The sequence below is a fragment of the Heterocephalus glaber genome, unplaced genomic scaffold, assembly GCF_053883595.1.
Source record: "Heterocephalus glaber isolate CG9 unplaced genomic scaffold, H.glaber_assembly_v1.0 deba00000071, whole genome shotgun sequence".
Taxonomy (NCBI): domain Eukaryota; kingdom Metazoa; phylum Chordata; class Mammalia; order Rodentia; family Bathyergidae; genus Heterocephalus; species Heterocephalus glaber.
Genome location: NW_028258137.1, coordinates 34,509,375 through 34,524,333, shown reverse-complemented (window position 1 = coordinate 34,524,333; position 14,959 = coordinate 34,509,375). Strand labels below are relative to the sequence as shown.

The 14,959-nt window shown below is 44.7% G+C and overlaps 1 long non-coding RNA gene across 2 annotated transcripts; it reads right to left on the bottom strand.

The window, feature by feature from the left end:
* Positions 1-389: 389 nt before the first annotated feature.
* LOC106009650 (uncharacterized) lies at positions 390-14,743 on the bottom strand. Of its 2 annotated transcripts, XR_015449343.1 has the most exons (4): positions 13,962-14,743; positions 7,908-7,941; positions 7,493-7,567; positions 390-2,970 (listed from the first exon to the last, which is right to left on the bottom strand). It is a non-coding gene; the product is annotated as an uncharacterized LOC106009650 (long non-coding RNA). The 2 variants fall into 2 exon arrangements; XR_015449341.1 differs by lacking the exon at positions 390-2,970 and having other exon boundaries at positions 2,986-7,567.
* Between the last annotated feature and the right edge of the window lie 216 nt (positions 14,744-14,959).

The following is a 14,959-nucleotide window of genomic DNA, read 5'->3' as shown; positions in this document are numbered from 1 at the left end:
TCCCATGGCTGTCTTCTGTGACATCCCCTTGTTCTCCCAGGTCTCTCAAATGATACAATCTGTGTCATTAGCTGATGTAGCTGATTAGAGCCAAGAGATGCTTCTTGTCTTCAGCCTACCCTGGGGAGAGAAGATGAGAAGGGAAGATGGCTTCCTCTGTGAAGATGATCGGACAGCAAAGGAGACTCCATTGACCTCTCACCACAGGTCTGAGGCTGCGGAGATCAGCGACATAAAATACTGCAGAAGGTAAAGCTGTCAACAAATGCAACCCTCAGAGGCACACACCCATCTCAAGGTGTGAATCACTGACCTCAGCCCACACTCACTGGCTCTCAGTTCTGATTTTGTGTTAACAAAGACTGCATTGCCATTGTTATAGCTCAGAAAGTGATTTCCGATTCTGTTGAGTTTGATATGTTTTATCTAGCATCTCCTTGGGAAGGCCTTTTGTTTATTCTTTTAAATATCTGAAATGTAACTCCAAACATTTCCAAGTTAAATTCCTTTCTATTCACAATGAACCCCAGAATCTGAGTAGAAGAAAAGGAATAGCAAACGTTCACTTTGCTCTAGATTGAACAAGTGGCATTTGGATCCTCTATGGGGGCAGAGTCTAACAAATTGTCTCTGTATCAATTATCTCCACGCAAAGGTCAGGTAAAGTCTCAAAGATCTAAATCTAGGATAAAAGGGATGTTGACATTTCTCAGCAGAAGGGGAGGAAGGTGGTTTCCACTAAATGTGGAATTCTCCCAACAAATCCGCATATTGCAAAAGCCATAAAAGACTAAAACTTCCATTCAAGGAAAGGTTCAGGGAATAGGATTCCAAATATATGAATTTAACAAAGAACTCATCAATCCCCTCCACACACTTTAAAATCTGTGATGTCTACTTCTACAATGACTGAATCACTTCTCTGCCTTAGAGAAGTGTTTTCTACTGGGCTCCAGTAACAGCCTGGGAATCTGCCCCAGAAGCTCTTTGTGTCTTGGAGTTTGTTTATAGGAAGCTATGGACCCAAATGTGGATAAACCCCAGAATCATTGTGTTCATCCTTGGAACCTTGTTTTTAAAATACAGCCTTGGGCTGGGGATGTGGGTCAGTGATAAAGACCTTGCCTGGCACCAAGAGACCCTGGGTTTGGCCCTACAATAGGCAAGTAAATAAATATGAAAATGCAAACTCAACTTTCACTTTTTATTGTTATTTTTTAAAAATTTTCTACTAAAATAAAAATTATGAAAATAAAATACAAGTTGTTCTAGACTCTAGTAGCTGAAGTTCTAATTAACTGAGACATCATTTTAAGGCATAATCTGAGGGCAAAGTCCTGTATATTAATGGCAGAATGTGAATTTGAATTTTAAGTGGATGTTGAATATTAACCCTGACACTGGCCTGGATAGCAAGTTTCTCAACCCCCAGCACTGTTGACATTTAGGTCGGCAATTCTTTGTTGTAGGGCCAGTCCTAAGTGTTGTGGGAGATTTGGCGGCATCCCTGGCCTTCACCCACAATATGCCAATGCCCTCTCCCAGTTATGACAAGCAAAACTGTCTCTGGACACAGCCAAATGCCTACTCAGGGGCAAAATCAACTTGGTTGACAATCACTATTCTCATCAAGGTGAAAAATCTTTTATTAGACATTTCTATTCCACTTTAAAGAAAGCCAGTACCAAGAGTGCTCTTCTGAACAAAAAGTAAAACAAATATATAATGCATTTCCATCATATAATGGAGTATTAAACACCAATTAAAAGTATGTTTTAAAGGCACTTTGTAGGTACAAGAATATGCTCATCCTATAATGTGAAATAATAAAAGAGCAGAACATGAAAGTATATGTGCCATATATATGTGTATATAAGACACACATATTTGAAAACATTTACAATAATTTAAAAGGAAAAACACAAAAATGAAAACCAAAGTTACCCATGGGTGGTCAGTTAATGTGGTATATACTTTCTTAAATTTTTCTGTTTTCCCAAATTGCCTACCAGGAACATATATTTTTATCATTTTAAAATGAAATACAGAGGAAGGACAATGAATTTTGTATTCTACATCTTCTATTCCTAACTTAATTTTCTTCCACACCCTGAAGGAATCATGATGAATCCTTTTCTATTCTTAGGATCCTTTGTTCATGAGATGCTCACTTCTGCTTCACTCTGAAGTCTTAAATTTCCAAGGCCAGAATTCATGTCACTGTTTACTTTACACCTTCTTTCTCCACTAGGGTGCATTCATTCATTCATTCAGTTCTCCAGCACTGTGCTAGGTACTGAGAATTCAGTGTGGAAAACAAGGCAGGTAAAGTTCCTGTTGCCATGGAAGACAGACAGCAAACCAATAAGCAGATGCAGGGACAAGATTATTCCAGAGAGTAACAGGAACTGGGAAGGAAGGCAAGAAAGCACAGGGACAGTGACTGTGGCAGAAAGCATTACCTTAGACTGTGGTCAGGGAAAACCCCTCTGAGGAAGAGACATCTGAGCAGAGATAAAAAACTAGACAATCATGAGAACCAGCAAAGGACATTCAAAGAGAAGAAGGCCACCAAATCAGGCTTTTTGCAAGCAAAGGGGTATGGCCGGAGGACAGGCTCAGGAGCTGGGAGGACCTGATGGCATAGCTGTGCTACAGCCAGGCTTAGGTCTAGGCATGCAGGGAAGTAGCAGTGGTGAATCAGAATCTTCCAGGTCAAGGCCTTGGAATTTGCATTCTAAAATGAGCCTTCAAGGTGATTTAGATGTATCAGAAATTGTGAGAGCTACAGTTCCAGGGTCTTGGCTTTCTTTCAAAACTGTGGGAATTGTGGGGACCAAGATGGTGAGTGAACTGATTCAGAGCTGCTCCTCAGGGGATGATGGGACACAAAGCAGCCACAGCACATCTCTGGGAGCTTTCGAGAAATGCAGTCGCTCAGACACCTGGCCTGATGTGCTGAATCAGAATCTGCATTTCAACAACAATGCAAGTGGTTAGGGTACACAATGCATTATACATTCTAATAAAGCTTAGAGAAGATAAAAACACTATGACTTTTAGTGATAAAAGAGAGCAATAAGATATTGATTATATTGTTACTTTTCTCTGGGTTAGGGAGCCACCATCTATTAGCTGAGTAAACTCTGTTCTAGGCTATGCTTATGTTTAGCTTCCTTAGGGTGAACTGCAGTGTCTGAACTGCAGCCTCAAACTTGGCTTTACAAAGGTTCATGAACTGGGCATAGACACTGAAACTTATTTTACCTTCTTTTTTAAAGAAGCTAAGCGTAACATTTGGTATGCTCTCCTAGTAGTTTGTATTTTAAAAATATGTGTCTTAAGTCTGTTTTGTGCTACCATAACAATATCTGATGCCGGGTGATGCATAAATAACAAAAAGTATGCTTGACTCGGGATTGTGTGTCTGCAAAGTCCAAACAGTATGGGACTGACATCTGAAGAGGGTCCCCCTGGCTGTATCATGACATGATGGGGAAGCAGAAAGGGAAACACTGGGAGCAGAAGGGCCCAAACATGGAGTGGCCTCACTTTGTGACAACCCACTCTCAGGAGAACTGACCCAGTCCTTCCAGGACTACATTAATCCCTTCTGAGGGCAGTGGTTCTAAGGCCTAATCATCTTCCACTAGGCCCCATCTCTTAGAGATCTAGCATCTCTTGACACTGGAGACTTTGAGGGACATGCTCAGACCATATCCAAGTCACAGCAGTGTATAAGACTTAAATACAGGCACTATGGGACAAAGACTTTTATGGTTCACCTGTAATAATCATGAGTCTTATCCATATTTTCTGTTCCTCTGACCCATGATGATTTGTCCATCTTTTTGACTTAGTGTTGGTATCTATAGACTCTACTCTAAAATATCTCTGGCTTTCTTTTTCTTCTCATTAACCAGTGGCTTTTCACTTTTTTATGCAACAGGTTTTGCTAATTAACCTTGGCCTAAAGGGTAGGTTTTACTTCTCTTCTTTTGGCGATCATAAAAAGACCATATTGGTATGAACCTTGTCTTTTTTCTATAGCTCTCACTATTCAAATGTTTCTTTCAACTGACCATGGCTCCTAACTTTTATCTCTGTACTTTGAAGCTGATAAGCCATTATTTCTAGCAGCCATCACTAATTCAAGAATAAACTGTGTTTTCTCCAAAAGTGCTACATTCTGTTAAAGGAATCTGGAAAAGGTCCCAATTCTCTTGGCATGGATATTATGAATGCATGTTAACGTAGGATGCAGTGGGGCTGAGGGTGTTAGCAAAGCCTGATTTTTCCACCTTCACCACCACCTCGTCTTCTCTGGTGATGGTAAAGCCCAGCAGCCCACAGGTGTTCTCTGATTTACACCAGACTGCGAAAGAGGACATACAGCTAAGGATGCCACCTTTTACTCCAGGATACCCTGTTGGGAAGAGGTCTTCAAGGGGCTCAGCAGTGGATGCTATTTTACTCAGGATTGGGATGCAACCTGTTACTGTCTTGGCTCTGCTTCTGTGAACAGGGTTTTTCCTGTATCTGGGGGCTTCTGTAGCAGGAGGACTTTCTGGTTCTCCAGACTTCTAGAAGCAGAATCCTCCGAAACTGTGATCCCTTACTTAGCTCAGTGCTTGGCCTTTGGTGTCTTGGTCTGCTTCTCGTCTCCTAGGCTGCACTGCCTGAGCCCTAACATTGCAGAGTATAAAAATCTCCACAGCAGTCATCATTGTCATCAATCTCTTACAGGACTATCCTACTTGGCTAATACAACACCTCTTAGAAGTGTATTCATGTAAACCCCATCCAAACCACTCTTTTAAGCTATTTTGTGAGAGTATAAGCAACATAAAGGCAGATATTTACTTAGCTATGGTCACCAGTGATTCCCAGCACCCAGAACAGTGTCTGGTGCAGAGTAGGTGCTCACTAAACAATTGCTGGATGAATGAACTCTACTCAGCAAGCCAAGCGTGTCCCTAGGGCTGAGATGGCTTTCCTGAGCCTCTTCCCCTCTGTAAGATTACACTTCAGGGTCCTGTGTATGGGCTTCTAGAACACTTCTCTAAACTCTGCAGGATTACAGTGGTCTCCACCACTTAAGCACCAGAGGGCAACCATGGCCCTTACCAAACTGCCTGGCACTTCTATTAAGAAGTGCATAATAGTTTGCTGTCTCAGTCCATTTTCTGTTGCTATGACTGCATACCTCAGACAGGGTAATTTACAAAGGAAAGAGATTATTTTTGGCTCATGATTCTGGAGGCTGGAAAAGTGCCCAGATCTGCTCAGCTTTGAGGGAGAACCTCACAGTGGAAAGGAGAAGAGAGGAAATGAGAAAGTTGAGGAAGCTGAACTTGCTTTATAACAAATACTCTCATGATACCGAACCCACACTGGAAGGAGCTACATTAATCCCTTCTCCAGGGCAGATCCCCCATGGCTCAAACATCTCTCAAAGGCTTTATCTCCTCTCCACACCATTACCTTGGGGACCATGCTTCAAAAGGAGTTTTTGATGGGTACAAGGCATATTTAAACCATAGCACTATTTTTTTAAAGCAATCATTTGATGAAAGAAACAAAGAGGAAAAGGCAGAGGGAAGAGGAAAGGGAGGAGTGGGAGGAAGGGTCTGGGTAGGTGGTTAATAAGACCTGTGGCTAGCCAGTCGCTGGGGTAGTGGGGTAGCTCTGATAACGCCTATGGCTGTGGCTTTGATCCCTAGCATTGCAAAGGAAAAAGAAGACATGGTTTTGTCTAGATAACTCAATCCCCTTCTATGGTCACACTCACAGAGGTCAAACTTAGTTTCCTAGTTCTGTTTCCTGATCTCTTTCCATCTTCTCTGCCCTGGGGCAGGGTTAAAGCAAACAGTGAATGTGCAAGTGCTTTGAAAAACATAAGGGCTCAGGTTTGAAGGATGATCAGAACTCCTTTTCCCCTACTGAGACCCAGCTTCAAGCCACCCGGTTCATTCCCTCTCTTTTCCTAATGGCTCAGCAAGGGCTAACTTCTGTGGGAAACCCAGGGTCCCATCTGAACCCTTCCTGATGGAGCCCTCCTCCTGAGATATCCTCATGCCATAAATTGCCTTCTCGGATATCTCTGGCTCTTTGCCCTGAAGATGTCTGCATCCTGCCTTTCTCCCCACCTTTTTTTGCTGAGATAAGCTGTAGTTGCTCTTCTCACTAAAGCATGGACCCTCTCTCTCAGTCCCCTTTTTTTTACTGCAGAAAGTCAGATGCTTACAGGAGCCAGGAGACAGGTAGGTGGGGAGATGGCTTGGGTAGAGGAATCTGCTCAAAAACATCCAGTGCTTCTTCCAGTTTTCCTCCGCCTTGCAGGTCCTATTGATGTGTGCTACCTGGGCTACTGAGACAGCCTCCTCCTGCCTGGGTAACCTCTTTGAAAACAGGGTTTCTGTAGATGTCAGAGTAAGATGAGGTCTGTAGCATGGACAATGCAACTTAGAGGAAGAGACACAGAGAGGTGACTCGATGATGCTCAGGTAGGCCACATGTGATGGTGGCGGTGGAGGCTGAAGAGCTGAGTCTGCAAGCCCAGGAGTGCCAAGGATAGAGGCAATGCCAGTAAGGCTGGTAACATGTTCTCTGCTAGAGAGAGAGAGAGTGTAGCTCCACCAACCCCTCAGTTTAGGACTTCTAGTCCCTAAAGCTGGGTGATAATACATTCTACTGTTGTACTTACTATAGCATCCTTGGGAAGTCAGGGGTGGACATTGCTATGGATTGAATATGGTTTATCCCCCACAAAACTCAGGTTAGGCTGGGGATTTAGCTCAGTGGTTCCGCCACCTGCCTCGCAAGTGCAAGGATCCGAGTTTGATCTCTGGTACACACACACACACACACACACACACACACACACACAAAACAACTCAGGTTGAAATTTGATTGTCATTGTGGCAGTGTTGGGAGATGAAGCTTTTAAGAGGTGATCAGGTCAGTTAGAGGGAAAATGCTTTTCTCTCAGAAGCGGACTCATTCTTGAGAGAAGGTGTTAGTGTGAAATGACTTCATCTCCCATGCTTCCTGTCTTCTGCATGGGCCCACCTGCCCTTCCACTTTCCTATGTAAGCTTTCCTTTGTCAATATCCAGTCTGGGGCTTGGTTGTGGCTCAATGATAGCATGCTTACCCAGCACGTACATGACCCTGGGGGCCATCCCCAGCACCACCTGCTCTGTAACAGAATACCAGCCTCAGGCTTTCTGTTATAGCAACAGAAAACAGAACAAAACAGGAACACTAAGACAGGAATGGAGAGCATCCTGCTCATCCCTTTTTACTTCTCCCATAGCACATTCATACCAGGAAAAGCTGAACCCCTCTCAGATGCCCTAAATTTCCATGTCTTCTCTAAACATTTCCTTGATTTTCCAGGAATTTTCAAATCTAGCTTTGTGCAAGGAAGAAAATGTGAATTGTGTTGATTTTCTTTACAAGGAGACAAAAAATATATCAGCTGCTCACACCTGCAAACAATTTCTTCACAGCGACAGTTCAGATGCTACTTTTCCCCCCTTGGTGGAGACTTCATAACTTGCAGTCTGCAAAAAAGGAAAAGGGAAAACAGTTGATTTATTTTCTCATAAGAGAAGAAAGAGAGAGAGGGATTAACCCTTACTTCTAAGTGGATAGATCATTTCCACTATGGAAAAGAGACAAAAATTTGATCACGAAGCAGAAACAAAGTCTTTGTAGGGTAGACAATGACTCGTACATGCAGAAGGCATCCCTTGCCCACTGAAAGAAGATCCTGGAGTCAGTGCAGGAGCCCACTATTAGCATGGATCCTTACTATTTCCATCTACTCCACACTGGGTCATGAAGGACTCAGAGTGGGAAGTTTCTCCTGACAGATGGGCGTATAGACAACAGATCACTTGCCTGTACCCCTAAGGCTTCTTTTCTCTCTGAAGACCTAGGAACAGAGAAGAGAGAGGGAAGATTAGAATGGGGAAGATACAGAGAAGAGACCCGCTGACTTCATCATTCTGGTCCTGGGGTTTAGTTAGTTAGATCTATAGTGGATTTCTTAGGAGGTTTTGTGACAGAGCAAAAGGGTAGCATAGTCATTAAGAACTTAGTATGGATACTCTGGATCCAGGTAGTCTGGCTTCAAATTCTTGTTGCTTACCAGGTTTGTGACCTTAGACATTTAACTTAACCTCTCTGTGCCTTAGTTTACTTACCCATCAAATGGATTTAATGATAATACCTACCTCATGTGGTTGTTACAGGGATTAAATGAATTACTTCAAGTAAAGCATCTGAAACAACGTTTGACATTTTAGAAGTTGTTAAATACATCTTGTCAAAATGAGGTTACTGAGCCTCGGGGATATTAAGAAGCCACATGGAAGCTTGATGGCTTAAAACAACCATCCGTGATTACCACAGAGCTGTAGGCAGGCTCTGTAAGGCTGATCTCATGCAGGTGCCTGGGCTGGTGGGGGTTGGACTGACCCAGGTTGGACTTGGCTGTGGATGGCTCTTCTCCAGGGGGTATCATTCTTTTCCTGAAGCCAGCTGGCAGGTGCTTCTCATGGTGGCAGCAGAGGCGCAAGGGCACAGGTAGAAACATGCAGGCATCTTGAGGCCCAGCCTTGGAACTGGTGCACATGGCATCTACCTTATTCTTCTGGCTGAAGCAAGTCACTTAGTCCAACCCAAAAGGCAGGGAAGCCCACCTGTCCATAATGGGAAGGCCCTGCAAGTTACCTGGCAAAGTGCATGGATGAAAGAGAACTGCCATGGTAACTCTTTTGATTATAATTGAAATAAGAAGTATTGGACTGAGGATCAGGTTGGGAAATTCATAAACGTGGGCATGTCACTTCTATATCCAGACGAAAAAGGCAAAAATCTCAGTAAGTCAGGCCCTAGTTCCCAGAAAAACCTACTTGTATCTAAATAAGTTCATTGCTGAGCACATTTGGGAGATCTAGGTAAGTGTGTGTGTGTGTGTGTGTGTGTGTGTGTGTGTGTGTTTTAGAATATTGTCAGTCTTCAGACAACCTCCTTTCTGAGCTGTGTTTCTTTCTTTGGCAGTACTGGGGATTGAACTCAAGGCCTTATGGATGCTAGGCAAGCTCTGTATCACTGAGCTACACCCCTAGCCCCTGAATGAGACTCCTCCAGGAATGATTTCTTAGGACTTTATATTAGGCTACACTAAATGTCACAGTGAATAGAGTGAGTAAAGATGCTTAGAAATGGCATGATTTGGGAGGGATGTTATCATAGTTACCCAAGAACTGGGCCCAAATACCAATGGGGAAGGAATCTTAAAGACACAGTGCAGCTTGATGCAGTAATTAAGCTTTTCCAGTCACAGTTTTTGTTTCCTCTTTTGCATTTGTGTGTGTGTGTTTAAGGAGAAATCCCCTTGATGACAAAATGCTATTAAAATCCTCCATGTGGAAGTAGCCCAGGAAAGGAGAACACTCACAAGCTGGCACCAGGAGCCTGGCTGCTGGTTTCTCTTTCTCTGCAGAAGCTGCCACTAGAAAATTGCAGAAAGGATACATGACTGTGAAGAGAACTGGGGACCTGTGCCGTCTACCTGTGCCTTCATCATTGCTCTATCCATCCCCAATTCTGGCTGCTAGCCCTCTCACTAAAGCCCCTGATTCTGTGCTTCTGTTGGGAAACAGAGGGAAATCATATTTTTTCAGGCCCTTTGTCAATGGCAACTCAGGGTAAGAAGCACACTTATTATCATCGTGACCATGTGTACATATGTACATGATTGAAACAAAAGCTTCACAAGACACTATTGACTTTTACTACTTGTGATACACTCTGCTTTTTGTCTATTCTATTATGCTAAAGCATAATACTAACCATTATCTATGCTGACCTCATAATGCATTAATGAGTCACAATCCAGTCTGGAAAACTCCAGGCCAGTTCAAAGGTGTGTGTTGACAGGTAAGGAGGTAGGGAAAAGGCTTCAATAAAACTCTTTAAGACCCACAGACCTCACACATGGGTAATCCAAGAGGCAGCTAGTCAGAAGAGAACTAAGAAAGGATGCAGCTGAGTACAACAGCAGGATGTGTTCCTGCTGTTTTGATTTGGGTCATGTCACCCACGAGACACACTGTAAGGATTTCTCCTGCACAGGATTAGAAGACTGTCAGAGAGAATTGAATCTAGTCTTTCCCGTTCTTTTTAGAATAAATACACTTAAGCTTTAGAAACAGAGTCCATTTAAATTAAATTATTAAATAAGTAATAGTGTGTAGGAGGTACCCCAACAACAGGAAGACTGTGAAAGTGGCCAGAATCTAAAAGACGCTGCTGGGAATCATTGATAGAGGTCGTACTTCTTCAGCACAGATGGGGAAACTGCATCACCAATCAGACAGTGTCCCCCAAGTGTCCAAAGCTAGCTATCAAGCTAGTGACAGCTCTAGATTTCCTCTCTGTTCTAGATTTACTCCTCTGTTCTCTGGACCTCAGTTTTGGCATCTGTCAAATGGATTGTTATGAAACACAAGTAGCATGAGACATGTAGAACGGCTCTGAATTCAGAATACAGAGGCAACCTGCAGGTTCACTAGGAAGGTATACCACTTCCTACCCCTCGCACCAGGAGTGGGAGCTGCCATGCTTCCAAGTTCAGCCAGGTTGACAGGTGACTGTCTGAGCCTCAAACTAAATGTAGCTATGATTAAAACATACGACTCCCTCAATCTTGGTGTCTGGGTTGCAATGGACTATGTTGGGATTTAGCTGTGATCAGAGACAGGCTGGATGAGGTCCTGCCCTGGGTCTAACAAAGGAAGATGGATGCCTGTGCAGCCTCCAACTTTGGGACTTGTATGTCTTCAAAGTCATTCATGAAACATAAAAAGTCATTCATGAAACCTTGTCTTCTGCAAGGTAAGCGGCCGAGGGCCCCACACAGAAGATGGCCTGTTCCTGGTGGTGTTTATAAAGGCCCCTCACATTCCCTACCTTGTCGTCCTGGCTTCCCAGAGGGTCAGAGCCAAGCTGACATGCAGTTCATGAGTCTGTTCAACTTGAGATCAGATGGACACAGAAACACAGGGGAAGCCAAATCGCATGTTTAAACAGTTAAGAGGAAACCAGACTCAGCAAGGAACTGCAACACTGGATTTAGCTGGGTGAATTTCTCTTCTCTGGGATTTCCTGTCCCTTTTCTGGGTGTTTCTATCGAATATTCCGTGGTAGTTGGTTTAAGGCCATCAACTCTGTGGTGAAAGAAAGCCTTACACAGGACTTGGGCTTAGCTGCTAAAATATCAGCCTCTGCCGACGAAGCATGTGGATCCAGAGCCAGGTTTACATGACATAATCTCTTGGCCTCTGTCAGTCTCCCCCAACAGTGGAGAGAGAGAGGCTGTACTTTAAGTATAGGCTTAAAGGAGCATCCACACAGTAAGGCCAGCAGCTACCCCAATAATTGCCTGGGGGGGGGGACAGGTTATGGGGGGTGGCTAGTGAGAGAACAGAAAGCAGACAGGTCCTTAAGGAATGTAGAATACGTGAACCCAAAAGCCAATGTCCTGCAATGTTCTCAGACTGCAGTTAAAATTTAACAATTTTTTTTATGTAAATCATCTGGCATACTCAGTTGCATGGGTGGGGGGGTGGCAGGGAGGGGACAATGGGTTAGGATTAGATAATTTACTTAGTGCTAAAATTCCAGGAAGTTTGTGTTGATTTGGGCCTGGATCTTGTTACTTTTTAGCTAAAGTCTAAATCTTTATCATCCTATTACAGTTGAGAGGACTTTTTTTTACTCAGTCATTTTTACAGTTGTAATTTTTTACCCCCTTTCATCAAATAGAGCTGGTTAGATTAGCAGCTCTTAGCACTGAGATGAAAATATTGCTAGGGCTCAGTGGGTCCTGTTTTGTTTATTCTAACAGAGTAGCTTTGATCTAAACCTATTTCCTGGGGTCTGGATGAGATGACCTAATTCCTGTCTTATCCCTCTCCACTTTTCTGTGGATCTCAGATTGTGCTCTGCTGTGGAGCCCTTTGAAATTCATTTTACGTTTTTTCCCACTTTGTTAGCCTTTCCCACATTTGTTTCATTTGGGGTTGAGTGTGTAACTCCCACCAAAGAACCCATGGCTTTATTTTTCTAACAGGACTGCTAAGTTTTAACAGAGTGAGAGCCTTCTTCCCCCCTTTTTTCTTTTTAAAGTTCTTACATTCTTGACAGGCACAACATGCCAAAACCAATAAGCAAATACTCTACTGCTAGAAATTTATCTCAACTGCAAATCATTTAGGATTTTCTGTTTGGATGCCTTTTTTTCTTAAGAATTTAAAAATTTTGCCTTCGCCCCAGTCCCCTTCCCCCTGAAAGTCATAAGAATGAACCTAGTCTGTGGAGAGTGGATGTAAAAGCTCCAAGCCCAGGTGGCTTCAGTTAGTTATCTCCAGTGGATCTGCAGCAATGCCCCCCACCCCTTACCTACAGGCCTCCCACCCAGGTCTTGAGGCGGCTTGGGGCTCTCATTGGTTCACTTTTTTTTTTCTTCCTAGGTTCCTGCCAATCACCAAATTGCTCCATAGGAATTAATTTTCCAGAAAGGGAAACCCATGTTGGGGGTTGGGCCGAGCAGTTGAGATGCGGAGGGGGGATAAAGGAATAGAGAGAAGTAAAGTCACAGAAAGAGAAGAAAATAACTACGGTGGCACAGGCAGAGAGGAAGAACAAAGCAGCAAACAGAACAAAAAAAAAAAAAAGAAAGAAAGAAAATTAAAAAAAGAAGAAGAAAAGAAAGGAAATAAAACCAGAGAAATTGCTCAGATTTGTAACTCTGGACTGATAGAAACCACTGCACTTTTCTGCGTTTTTACAATTCACAGTAAAAAAAAAAAACTGCAGAAAATGTCACCAAAGCGAATATTTTTAGCTCAAAAAATTTGTGAAGTTAGTTGTCCTTCTACTCTGAAATGAGTCTTCGTTCAGCGAATTCGGTTCTCTGTACAATTCCCAAACGACCACGATGCACCTCGTTTCCGGAGGCGAGAAAGGCGAAGGAGCGCGGCGAGGTGGCCAAGGAGGGGGAGGCGGGGCGGGGGAGGTGAGCTCCCTTCGCGGTTTTAAAGCCGAGCCTGTGGCTTCAGACGCGCAAATCCATCTCTCCTCTGCTGAGCCGCGGGGCGAAGTGTATTTATCACCGGGGGAGAAGCAGGGCTGAGGGCACTTTCTCGTTTTGGAAAGGGTAGACAGGGGAGTGGGCAGGTAATGATCAATAGATTAGAAAGATAGTCAATCTATACGTGGGTAAGAGGGACAAAGGGAGAGCACAGAGATCGAGACCACGACCTTTCCCTAAAGGGCCTCGGGAGCCTTCGAAAATCTGTCTAATCCAAAAGCTACTTTTGCTCGCTTTGCTACACTTTCAGAAAACGCTAGAAGGCAGGAGGTTGGTGAGAGGGAAAAGAAAAAAGTGTCCGGCTCCTCGGACCCCACCTCCCGCCGCGCCGGAAACGGACTCACAGCCCCCGAGCGCCCAGCCCGACCCCAGGCCCTGAGGCGTGCGCACGGGAGCCCGGGGGCAGGGGCGGGGACCCGGCCCCGGGCCACCCGGGCCAGCTCTGGCGCCCTCGGGACGGGCGGGTGTGCAGGGGGCTGCCGCAGCCCTCCCCTCTTGGTGGCCCTGCCCCGCGGTCGCCCGGACGTCCCCAGGCTTGTCCCGGGGCGCAGGAGCAGAGCCAGGGCCCTCGGAGCGCAGCCCCGGGCACCCCCCGCGCCCCCCTCGTCGCCACTCCCAGCCCTGGGAAGGTGACGGACGCCTCCCGCGCAAGGAAAACCACCCTATTTGGCTCGGGTAGAAACAGAGCTTCTGGCCGGAATTCCGGCCTTCTCTCCTTGTCCACACTTGGGAAAAAAGGGTCATTCTTGGAGTAGCGGGAAAGGGACCGGAGAGGCGAATTCGAGAAATCTCACCCTCCACATTTTCGGGTGCTGAGACCTCCGGATGAGTCTGCATCGCGACGCCGCGCACACTCCCACCCTGCCCTCTCCTGGTTTAGGGTGACCACTCCTAATCCCGCGGACTGGCCTGGGATCAGCCCGCCTTCCGAGACACCCGGTCCGGCCACAAGGCCGAGCTGATGCTTCGTGCGCCCCGACCAGTCGACCCTGCGGCGTTCATTTTCGGGACTAAGGTCCTGGAGGCGCGGCCCCGGCTAGCTAAGGAGTGGCCCGCGCCCTGTGGAAACTTTTGCTGGTAGGTGGCCCAACGCTTTCTGTATTTCACCCTTACCTGGGCGCAGCCACCCGCTAAGACTGCAGTTCCCCATCTCCTTGAAAACAAGTCAACAAATCCTTGTGGTCATTTCTACCCCGTCCTATTGCTCACCCCCAAATCGTGCACAAAACCTATTTCCCCCTAAAACAAAGGGAGAGAGGAAGAAGAATAAAATTGAATTTTGATGATTAAGTATTCCAGTTGACTTTACATCTCCTTTATAATAGACCTTTTCTTTTAAATATGCGTGTGCTTTTAAATGCCTAAAAGACTAATTAAATAAAGAACATGTTGACCTCGCTGGGTTGAGGCCCAGTTTCTGAGTCAGATTATATAACCCTGCTGCACCGGGAATTCTCCAGCAATGAGGCTCTCAGCCGCCAGAAAAAAAAAAAAAAAAAAAAAAGCCACTGAATCAAGTGAAATGAAACCAGAATAGTTAAAGCTGAAATCTAAATCCAAATATCCTGCTTAAGGAAACTTACCTGTCAGGATGAGATCTCCAATGACAACTTTTTATTTTCTTTTTTTCTCTGGGGGAGGGGCGGTTGTGAAAAGAGTGAAGTAACATTCCCAAACAAGTAATGGATACTGGGAAAATATCTAGGGCTTCTAAATTTTGAAATGAAAGGAAACACAGGCCAATGCAAACTCGTTTCTGCTACACCTTTTACAATTTCTTATTTAGAGAGAG